The 12,500-nt window shown below is 34.6% G+C and overlaps 1 long non-coding RNA gene across 1 annotated transcript; it reads left to right on the top strand.

Annotated features, from left to right (window-relative positions):
* The first annotated feature begins 6,550 nt into the window (after positions 1 to 6,550).
* LOC118762435 lies at positions 6,551 to 12,147 on the top strand. Its single transcript, XR_004998185.1, has 3 exons — positions 6,551 to 6,560; positions 11,504 to 11,509; positions 12,054 to 12,147. It is a non-coding gene; the product is annotated as an uncharacterized LOC118762435 (long non-coding RNA).
* The last annotated feature ends 353 nt before the right edge of the window (positions 12,148 to 12,500 follow it).

Genomic DNA, 12,500 nt, shown 5'->3' with positions numbered 1-12,500 from the left:
GTTAAATTATTTTTAAAATCGTAGACTCATCGTTGACGCGCGCTAATAGTCAGACGGGCTCGATATGAATCACGACTATAAGATACCCGAATTTGGTTAAATTGCACCGCAAAATGTGGGAGGAGTTAGGAATCTAAATCGAAGGGGACAGACACTCACACAACTAGAGTTTTATATATATAGATATTTTCGTCCTAAAAAACTTTGTATGGATTGAATACACTTTTGGGCGATCTTTCTATTTCTTAGAGATAACTTTAGATCTTATTTTCGTGCTAAAAAACTTTGTATGGAGTGAATGGTTACCTCTATGGAAATATATACACACACGTTATACATACATGTGTGCATAGATGAATATATAAATACATTTATATATCTATATACACTTTTGGGCGATCTCTGTGCTACTTAGAGATAATTTTAGATCTTATTTTCGTCCTAAAAAACTTTGTGCGGAGTGAATGGTTACGTGTATGGAAATATATACACACACATTATACATACATCTGTGTATAGATGAATATATAAATACATTTAAATATCTATATACACTTTTGGGCGATCTTTCTGCTACTTGGATATAGGGGCGATGTTTCGCTTGTCGTAGCACATGTTTCCGTCGATTTCCGTAAAAAATGTAAACACTGAATTGGCCATACATACATACATACATACACACACACATACATACACACACACATACATGCATACATACATATACACATAAACCGAGTAAAAAATTTCAGTTATCTCTCTCTTTCACACATTACTCTCTCTGTCTCTTCACACACACTAACAGAAGCACTTCACTTACACAACATACTGTCTGTCTCCCACACTCCATCAAACACACACACATGTACATCAATGCGTCCCATGCACGGTAACTTCAAAAGAACTTCCCTCGTCATACAATCGCTTTCTCTTAGTCTCTTTCGCTCTCATTACTTATGTAAAAAAATAAAAGTTTTTTACGGAAATCGACGGAAACCTGTGCTACGACAAGCGAAACATCGCCGATATAGGTCTTATATTCGTCCTAAAATACTTTCCTGCCACACACTCACGCACACGCACGCACACACACCCACACACACACACACGCACCCTCACACACACACACACGCACACACACACTCACACACACGCACGTTAGCTTACAATTTTATTTATATATTTGCGTGTCTATGTGTGTAAAGAGGAAGTGGCAGACTGAAAGAGTCACTCACTACAAAAGGTGAATTACTTTCATTTTATTTGTTGCACACTGTGTGTGTGCGTGTGCGTGTGGTGTAAAACACATTAAGAAAAGCATTTGACATACACACCAGAATGTGAGTTTTCTGTAAATTTTGCTTAATTGGAGTTTAAATTTTAAAAAGTGGACCTGGCAAAACCCGATGCATTCTACTCTTAAAAATACTAAGTAAATTGTAATTGAAGAAATCCTATATTGTAGATTTCTATAACTGACAAAGGGAGGCAGATAAAATCTGCCTTTTATAATAAGAGATACATTCCTCTCTTCGGTGAAATACACATAGCATTTAAATTTTAAAGACATGAATCTTATCGAATATCATATCAAATATTAAACTAAGCAGAAACCAAGCTAGACATTTATATTTTGTATGTAACTATGTAAATATATAAAAAAAAAGAAAAGTTTCTGAAAATTTATTTTCTATGTATCTTTATCTTTTAACTTTTACTTGTTTCAGTCATTTGACTGTGGTCATGCTGGGGCACTACTTTGAAGAAGTTTTAGTTGAATGAATCAATCTCAATGCTTATCTTTTGCTAAGCCTAGTACCAATTCTATCAGTCTTTTTTGCTGAAGTAACAGGGGCATAAACACATCAGCACCAGTTATTAAGTGAGAGTGAGGGACAAATACAAACACAAAGACACACACACACACACACAGATCAATATATATCTATGTGTGTGTATACAATGGGTTTCCATCCAAATCAGCTTAGAAGGCTTTGTTCAAAACAATTGCCCAAAGTGCCATGCAGTTGGACTGAACCTGAAACTATGTGGTTGGGAAGCAAGCTTTTTATCACACAGCCAGGCCGGAAAATTAATTTGGCATATGTCCTTTTAAATTTTTGTTTTTTTTTCATTCTTTTAAAACATTAGAAGTAATCTCTGATACTAAAGTTCTCTTTGAAATAAAACACTTATTGAGGGACTGATCTGATGCTTTATTTGTTCTGGGCTTCTGAGCTCTGAGCTTAAATCCTGTTGAAGACAATATAAACAATTGCCTACCCCTTAAAGTTGTAATATATTCTTTTATTCTTTTACTTGTTTCAGTCATTTGACTGTGGCCATGCTGGAGCACTGCCTTAAAGGGTTTTAGTCGAAGAAATCAACCCCAGGGCTTATTATATCGGTCTCTATTACCAAACTGCTGTGTTACGGGGACATAAACACATCAGTATTGGTTGTCAAGCAACAGTGGGGGTACAAATATAGACACACACACACATAAAATATCATCATCATCATCATCATCATCATCATCATTATTATCATTATCATCATCATCATCATTTAACGCCCGCTTTCCATGCTGGCATGGGTTGGACGATTTGACTGAGGACTGGCAAGCCAGCAGGCTGCGACAGTCTCCAATCTGATTGGGCAAGGTTTCTACAGCTTGATGCCTTTCCTCATGCCAACCACTATGAGATATACAATATATATACATATATATATATATATATATATATATATATATATATGACGGGCTTCTTTCAGTTTGCATCTACCAAATCCACTCACAAGGCTTTGATAAGCTCAACGCTACAGTAAAAGACACTTGCCCAAGGTACCACGCAGTGGGACTGAACCCAGAACCATGTGGTTGAGAAGTAATCTTCTTACCACACAGCCATGCTTGCACCTAACATATCTAATTAATCTATTGAACAGGAAAAGCAAATATATCTGCTCTAAACTTTATTATTATCAACTGCAGAAAAGTGGTTTTACCCTACAATTTAAAAAAAGAAAAGGAAAAAAACACCTCCTTATGCTGCAAAAAGCTAAGGCACCCCCAGTAACACTTGCTAGTACAAAAGACAATTTTTTCAGATTTTCTAAATTTTTTTGTACATATTTTATCAAATATGTTATTACAGAGAAAAAGTCAAATACTTTTAGTGGTGGATATGAAAACCACACAGGACATACTGAAAAAAGTATTGCCGAAGCAGAAAATGTCAATTCTATTTTTTGATGTTTAATTAATATCATAGCAAGAATAATCATGAAATTTAATTACTCAATCAACTGCATCAGTAATAAGCCACGCTGATGATTTAACACAAGTTAACTACTGTGATAACAGTTCTTTTTCTTTTTTTTTTATTGTCTGTAACTATACATAAGGGTATACAATACAATGAAAGAATTTAACTAAATTAAGTTGACCTAAATATACCATTGGGACGAAATCATTTAAGTGTCACAAACAGTTAACAACCGATTAATTGTATTTCGGTATTAAATTTTATCTCTGTATATTCAAAATACAAATCCTTCTTTTCTTCTTTAGCTATTGTTTGTTTTAGCTCTCTTCACTCTGAGTTCAAATCTGCTGAGGTTAATTTTGTCTTTTAACCTTTCAGTATCAATAAAATAAAGTCCATGATAATAAGGTAACAAAGCTGTTAGAGCATCGTATGGGTATGCCTAAAGTGTTTGTTTTAGATCTTTGCATTATAAGTTCTTGGGTGGTAGACTTAATCTGTTGGTCAGTCTAACATCGGCATCTTGTATTTTCTCCCATTCTTGAATTTATTTTATTTCACCCCACTCAATCAAATCACACATCCTGCTATGGAGGATCCTATTTTGGTACTCTTATAATTTCTTCGTCCAATGTAAATTTGGCTTTTGAAAGTCTTTTGAAAACTACCGGTTGTCTTTGTTCATTAATAATTTGTGGAACTTTAATAGGTTTACTTAGACTTGATGACTGGTGTAGAAGTTTAAGCTATTGTTTTGAGGATTTTGTGGTTTCTGGGATTCTAGGACTAGAAAATGAAATATTTCTGTTTGCTTCCACCTCCTCGTTGTGTGAGTTTCTTTGTAAGTCAAGGTTTGTATTTACTTTGCCTTGGTTATGACTTTAAGTCTTTTGGGTATTTTCATTTCTGAAAGAATATTCTTCATTATTCCAGTCATAACTCTCATCTAGTTGAATCTGTATCTTTTGTACATATATGTCTTCTCATACTATAATTATTTATTTCTTTTAATATGGACAGATATACACTGGTGTATAGCCATTTCTTCACAGTATGGATCTAATGCTTTTTTAATTATTAGACTTTGCAGAAGTAGAAGCTGGTTTCTATTCATTTCTATAGTGAATTTCATTAATTCATAAATGTAATTAATTTTTAAAATCTTCCATATTTTTCTTTCAAACTATAAAACAGCCATCAAGAAATCTTTTCCAATTTTCTTTTAATAGGTTTTGCAACTCTGATACAAAAAATAATCTCTGGTTGCACATAATTTTTTTTTCTTTTACGGATCCTATCACTATTGCTACAATTGTGGGTGCAACTGTTGTGCCCATTGCTGTCCCTTTTAACTGACAGCTTGGCAATCTTTATATATAATGTATAGGGATTCATTAAGATGATGTACATTTATTTAGACTTACAAATTTTTAATACTCCACAAAAGTTGTTTGATTTTACCTCAAAAATTTGACAATCAAACTCTTTCTCTGTTTAATTGCTTTTGAATTTGTTAATTTTCCAGTTTTGTTCATCGTTTGTTATCTGTACCAATTTCTTTAATTTTTCTTTTGGTTGCTCTTAGGTTATTTCTCCACAATTGCTCTTGCACATTATTACAGTGGCTTCTCCTTTGTAAGCTTTTTTTAATTAAAGCTGAAGAATTTTTCTCTAGACACTCCAATGATTTTGCTCTTCTTCTTTTATGTCTTTAGAGACATGTTTCTCTAAGTTTTAACTCTTGCTCATCAAAGGTTTAGACCATGTTTTGTTTTCACATATGAACTTTTGTAAATAGCCCTAGTCTTGTAGTCAAAAATTTATTTTTAAAAAAGCCCTCAGTACTTTTAATTGGTTTGTCAGAATTTGGGATAACTATAAATTTAAGTCCATGTGTGTGTGTGTGTTTATATATTCTGCTTAGATATAATGACACTAATAACCTAGTGTTAGAACTCAATATACATATATTTCAGAATAATGCTTTAGTTGAGTACAGAGTGTAATATTTAATTTTAAAAATGATCATAAACAAATGAGGTATTGTTTGCTATTAGTTGCATTTGTGTTGACGATGATTGTGATGTCAATAGGGTGACCATATTTTTCTAATATGTTACTATAACAGGAAAGAATCTCAGTTTACATACACAGAGTGTACTTTGTTAAATTATTTATTGAAGAACAAATCACAAAAATTCTAAAGGTTAAAATAACAATGTATAAAAACATTAAAATTATTTTTAAAATATGCAATCAATCACTGTCTGCTCCAGATAATTCACATTTTTCTTTAGCTAGGCAAGGAGGCAGCTATGATAGCTGAAACCAGTTCGAAGTTTCCCAGATTCTGTGGTATATATATTTATTACACACATGTGAGTGAGAACACTTTGAGATATTTTTGGTATCTAACATATGTCAGATACTGCAAGCGCTGCTTCTGATTGGTCAATCCATGGTGATGACCCGAGGTCATGGTGACGGCACTACTTTTGAGTATTATTAAAGTTATTGAAGATTCAATCTGTGTTATGTATTTCTTGAACGTGAACTTGAATGTTAACAAAATGTTAAACAGTCATCAGTTATTAGTCATTTCACTTGAAAACTTAGCGCTATAAAGTCGGACTATCTTCCTGCGGCATGACATCTTTTACAGTTACACATTGTGACATCACTGACGTGAAATCAAGCTGTATTCATGCACGCTTCAACACGATGTGAAGAATTTAGTTATTGGGTTAATAAAATATGGTCGTTTATTCGTGTGTAATAAATAAAATACCAAACTCATTCCCTATGGATACCGTATTTATTACAACTCGTGGCTTGTAAACGTATCTGACTCGCTTTTGCTCGTTAGATACGTTTACAAGCCACTTGTTGTAATAAATACGGTATCCATAGGGAACTCGTTTGGTATTCTCTATATATATATTGCTTACCCCCCCCCCACTAAACAAGAGTCAATCTGTTGAAAGATTAGTCACTTTTGTCAGCTGAGTGAGCTGGAGCAATATGAAATGAAGTGTTTTGCACAAGTATATAACACGTAATCAGATCTAGGAATTGAAACCACAGTATTACAACAATGAGTGCAACACTCTAACCACTAAGCTACACACCTCTGCCAAGAATGTTGTGGTTGATGAGAAACCACAAACGGAACCCCTTCACAGGCTAAGGCTAATTCAGTTTTCACTGCCCCACTTAGTTAAAGCGTATAGGCTAAGGCGCAAAGCACTTGTTACTTATCCTGAGATACCTGCTGCTGATATGGAAAAGTTACCAGTATTGTGATGACTTTAGTCATTACCAGGACAAGAGCTTGCAACTGCTTTAAGAAGTTCATGCTGTTTCTGTGTGGGGCAAAGCATCTCTTATATTTCTTTCAACTTCTTATTCAAGTATTTCTTTATAATAATTAGCTACAGTTTCTGATCTATCATTTGGTAAAGTATTCAGTATTAAGACCTTTACTAATTGTGCCTTTCTTTCTTTCTTTCTTTCTTTCTTTCTTTCCCCCCCAGTATAAAACTTACATAAAAGCAAACCTGAAAATATTTACAAAGAAGTTCAAAGCGGGAACTTATTTTTGAAATTTATTTAAAATCAAAGCCAGAATAAATTATTGAGTGCCAAAGCATCCTCTTGTGACACTGGAACCACTGTTTGGAAACTGGGAACAGTCTTGAAAAACTGGGACATCCAGACACTTTAGATGCTTTTGGCAATACAGTTGTTCGTGTTTACCTCATTACAGAGCAAATGAACAAACTTTCCAAGAAGTCCAAAATCTGAAATGGTTTCGAATAAATAATATTTTAAAATAAGTAAATAAATAAATTAAATAAATGATTTAATAAATTTATTAATGAATGAATAAATGAATAGATAAATAAATAAATAAATAAATAAAGGTCAAATTAAAAAAAAAACAACTGACATTTAAATATTCTGAATGTCTTTTGTATGTATGTATAGATGGATGGATAGATTCACACCCACACATACACACACACACAAACACACATATGCACATGCACACACACACAAACACACACGTGTACAGACACACATACACATGTGCACACACACACAAACACACATATGCACGTGCACACACACACACAAACACACACGTGTACAGACACACATACACATGTGCACACACACACACACACATATGCACGTGCACACACACACACACAAACACACACGTGTACAGACACACATACACATGTGCACACACACACACAAACACACATATGTACGTGCACACACACGCAAACACACACGTGTACAGACACACATACACATGTGCACACACACACACATGTGCACACACACACACACATGTGCACACACACACACACACATATGCACGTGTATACACACGCACACACACACACACACACACACACGCACACACACACACACACATATAGACCATAAACAATAGTTTAAACATAATTGAAAATAAACAAAAAAATAATAATAAAGTAAGTCAAATCAAAACAAAACAACAATAACCGAGAAGCAAAAAATCAAATAAAATAAAAAACAAAACAAAACCATTCTGACGTCTTTCAGCCTTCTTGTTTATTTTGTCATAGACAATGGCTGTTGTAAGCCAAACCATTTGCTATTCAGATATAATGAAATAACATTTGACATAAATGTTAATAACAAAAATGGAACTGCATAATTTATGAAGTAATTATAATAATTTACCTTTGTGATTTACTAAAAAACTTCAAATTTGCAATAACAAATGTAAATGAATTATCAGCTTTTCTTTTCTTTCTTTCTTTCATTCTTTCTTTCATTCTTTCTTTCATTCTTTCTTTCTTCTTTCTTCTTTCTTTCTTTCTTTCTTTCTTCTTTCTTTCTTTCTTTCTTTCTCTCTTTCTTTCTTTCTTTCCAACAAATCTTAAGATTCTTGGTTTAAATAAACTTACTGGTGACAGCTGGTTTGTATTTTTGTCACATTTGTTAATAATTAACAAGGAAAAAAAAAAGTCTTTTCACGACACATCATTATAATTGTTTTTTTTTTCCGGCTGATTATCTGGTTAATAAATGCAATTTAAAAATAATTAAATAATTGAGCTTTTGTGGTGGATCTCAAAGTCTCCTTTGGTTTTAGGTGTAGGAGTGGCTGTGTGGTAAGTAGCTTGCTTATGAACCACATGGTTCTGGGTTCAGTCCCACTGCGTGGCACCTTGGGCAAGTGTCTTCTACTGTAGCCTTGGGCTGACCAAAGCCTGTGAGTGGATTTGGTAGACGGAAACTGAAAGAAGCCATCGTGTATATGTATATGTATATATATATATATATATATATATATATATATATATATATATATATATATATGTATGTGTGTGTATATGTTTGTGTGTCTGTGTTTGTGTTTGTCCCCCAACATCACTTGCAACTGATGCTGGTATGCTTACGTCCCCATAACTTAGCAGTTCAGCAAAAGAGACCAATAGAGTAAGTACTAGGCTTACAAAGAATAAGTCCTGGGGTCGATTTGCTTGACTAAAGGCAGTGCTCCAGCATGGCCACAGTCAAATGACTGAAACAAAGTAAAAGAGTACCATTCATTATATAATATATTTTGCATGTTCATGTGTGGAAGTAACAAAAGAAATGAACTTTAAAATAATAGTGGGACCTTATTCTTTTGTAAAGTGGTACGGTGAATCAAGTGAGAAACAGTATGAACTCTGGTGATTGCATTTCATCCATCATTTGGACAATTCAGCTTGTGTCGTCATTGGTTACATGTGCTCCGTAATTTTAATTTTTCTCTGATGAAAAATGGCAGAAAATCAGTATAACCTATTTCTTTACTACCCACAAGGGGCTAAATACAGAGGGAACAAACAAGGACAGACAAAAGGATTAAGTCGATTACATCGACCCCAGTGCGTAACTGGTACTTAATTTATCGACCCCGAAAGGATGAAAGGCAAAGTCGACCTTGGTGGAATTTGAACTCAGAACGTAATGGCAGATGAAATACGGCTACGCATTTCGCCTGGCGTGCTAACGTTTCTGCCAGCTCGCCGCCCTTCCAAGCTGAATCAGTATAACCTGCCTTTACAAAAATCACTCACACAAATTTATGGGAAAAGCTAGGCTCCAGAGCACTTACTGATTAGTTATTTGCAAATGTATTACATGCAATGTGATTGGACCTTCGATCCAAATCCCACGCAATACTCAATCAATCACAGCACAGGACTCAACCTATGTTGAAAACTCACATGATAGGTAAAATGACCAATCATTACAGATTAATGTGCTGACTGTCTGCAATATGCCTTAAAAGAAATTGGTCTCACTACTGAGTCAAGGAAGAAGCTTTTACATCAATGGTTCCCAAACCTTTTGTCGTATTTTCTTTATTTAAAGTTTAACTTGTTCAAACAACCCTGACACAAGATCGACAAGTCAGGAAGCATTTAAGCTTGGAAATAAACGATGCAATACACATAAGATAGGAAACACATTCTCTTTTTTTTTTTTTTTTGCGCCAATGTAAAGATGCATGACCTAGTTATTAGGATATTCGGCTTATGAAAGACGCAGGCATGGCTATGTGTTAAGGGGTTGCTTCCCAACCACATGGTTTTGGTTTCAGTCCCACTATGTGACACCTTGCACAAGTGTCTTCTTCTATAGCCTGAGACTGACCAAAGTCTTGTGAGTGGATTTGGTAGATGGAAGCTGAAAGAAGCCCGTCATATATATATGTGTGTGAGTGTGTGTGGGTGGTGGTGGGGTTGTATCTTTTTGCCTGTGTTTGTCCCCCACCACATTCTTGACAACTAATGTTTGCATGTTTACATCCTTGTAACTTAGTGGTTTGGCAAAAAGAGATCAATAGAATAAGTACCAGGTTTAACAAAAAAATAGATACAGGGATAAAATGAAGTATCAAAGTACTGTCATTGATTTATATTCATACAAGTTTTCCTAGGTGTGAATGAAATTCTAAAAAACAAACAAGACACAAGCATTCCACCCATGATGATCTTGTTCTTTAATTGGATATTTCTTATCAAAAGCTATGATTTCAAATGTGTTTCTCTCTTTTCAAATCACAGAGCCTAAATCAAGGGATATTTGGCTACTGTTTCTGGCTGATTGAATGATAATATCAGTCAATGGTTCTTAAATTACCCCAACTGCGATAAAAAACTGTATTTGATTGGGATACAGCAAAAGGAGCCCTTAGTCTCATGTTCCCTTTCCTTTGATGTAAAAAATTAATCATCATTCTTCTTAAAAGAGGGTAGTCAATATGCTCTTTTAAACCACACTAATTTTTTAGACTCTGCAGTGCTCCATAAATACACAGAACCAATAGGAAAAGTGGTAGTTCATAAGTAAAGGTGTGTAGCTGGAGCTAACTGTAAGCAAATTACAGAGGAGGAGTGATAAGCAGTGATGTGTATAAATGCTTTGCAGTTCAAATATGCTTGTGACACATTTGGACTTGTAAATAAGCCATTCAATGTGTTTTGTCAGGGAGAAAATTTCTTGCTGTAGACAAAAGGGAGAAATACACCAAGATCAGTTCATAGTGCCATCTTTCTAGACTGTGGGTTTTTTTTCTTGTTTGAACTGACCAGGACTTAAACAACAACAACACAACGACAAAAAAGAAAACAATTTACCCATTCAAAACTGTTTTCTTCTTGAAGCTACATGTTTTTTTTTTTTCTCTTGTTTCCTTGTCTTTCAATGTTCCATACACGAGAATGCTTCTTACCACATGGTGGTGATTATTTTAGCATCCATTTTACAATTGCTTCTTCAGGTACTTGCCCATGGATATTCCTACCACCACACACACATACACACACACACACATTTACATATGCTCACACACACACACATACACACACACTTACACACATATGCACTCACACACACACACAAACTTACACACATTCACACACATATGCCCACACACACTCACGCACACACCCATACGCACAAACACCTGTCATTCTTTATAGTTTTTTTTTCTCATAAAGCCACTAATGTTATCCTCTATTTGCTAAAAAAAATCTATTCTTGTAAATGATATAAGTGCTTCTATATGTCAAAGAGAATATACATGAGCTTGTTTCAGGTGCTTATAGAATTAGTTTAAATATATATATATATAAAAAAAAAGAGAAGAATGAAAATAGAAAAAAATCAAAGTGACAAAGAAATGTGTTAAATATTGATTGTTTTAGATGTGCGCATCATATATTATAATTTGCTTCAGAGATATACCATTGTGATGATAAAAATGTGTTTGTAAATGTACATTTGCAATTCATTTAAAGTATAGTGTAACATATGAACGAGGTAACACTTGGCCAATGTACATCCTTTAAACTGCTGTTAATAATTACTTTAGATATAAAGGTGGTGGGCTGGCGGAATCATTACTCTGTCAGGCAAAATGTTTAGCAGTATTTCACCTGTCCTTACGTTCTGAGTTCAAATTCCACCAAGGTCAGCTTTGCCTTTCATCTTTTTTGCAGTCGACAAAATAAGTACCAGTTCAACACTAGGGTTGATGTAATCAACTAACACCATTCCTCTCTCGAAGTTGCTGGCGTTGTGCAGAAATTTGAAATCAATAATTATTTTAGATATACATGTTTGATAGAAAAAGGGACCAAAAACTGAATATGAAAGAGAACTGAAGAATAATTATCAGGCTCATAATTGAAGACATGTTTAGTGAAATTAAACTTGGCACAGGAAGAGCTATGTGGTTATGAGGCTTACTTTGCAACCAGATAGCTGTGGGTTCAGTCCCACTGTGTAGCATCTTGGGCAAGTATCTTCTGCTTTAGCCCCAGGCTGAGCAATGCCTTGTAAGTGTCTTTGGTTGAAGGAATCTGTGTGTAAGCCTTTTGTATCATCATTATCACCATGATTTTAAAGCTGGCGAGCTGGTAAAATACTTAGCAGTATTTCGTCTGTCTTTACAATCTGAGTTCAAATTCCACTAAGGTCAACTTTGCCTTTCATCCTTTCAGGGTTGATAAATTAAGTACCAGTAAAACACTTGGGTCTATGTAATTGACTAGCCCCCTCCCCACAAATTTCAGGCCTTGTGCCTTTAGTAGAAAGAAATATCATCATCATTTTAATGCTCACTTTTCCATGCTGGCATGGGTTGGACAGAATCTGTTGAGGCAGGCTTTTCTA

Source organism: Octopus sinensis, linkage group LG3, assembly GCF_006345805.1.
Source record: "Octopus sinensis linkage group LG3, ASM634580v1, whole genome shotgun sequence".
In the NCBI taxonomy this organism is placed as follows: Eukaryota; Metazoa; Mollusca; class Cephalopoda; order Octopoda; family Octopodidae; genus Octopus; species Octopus sinensis.
This window is presented reverse-complemented; position numbering and strand designations above follow the sequence as displayed.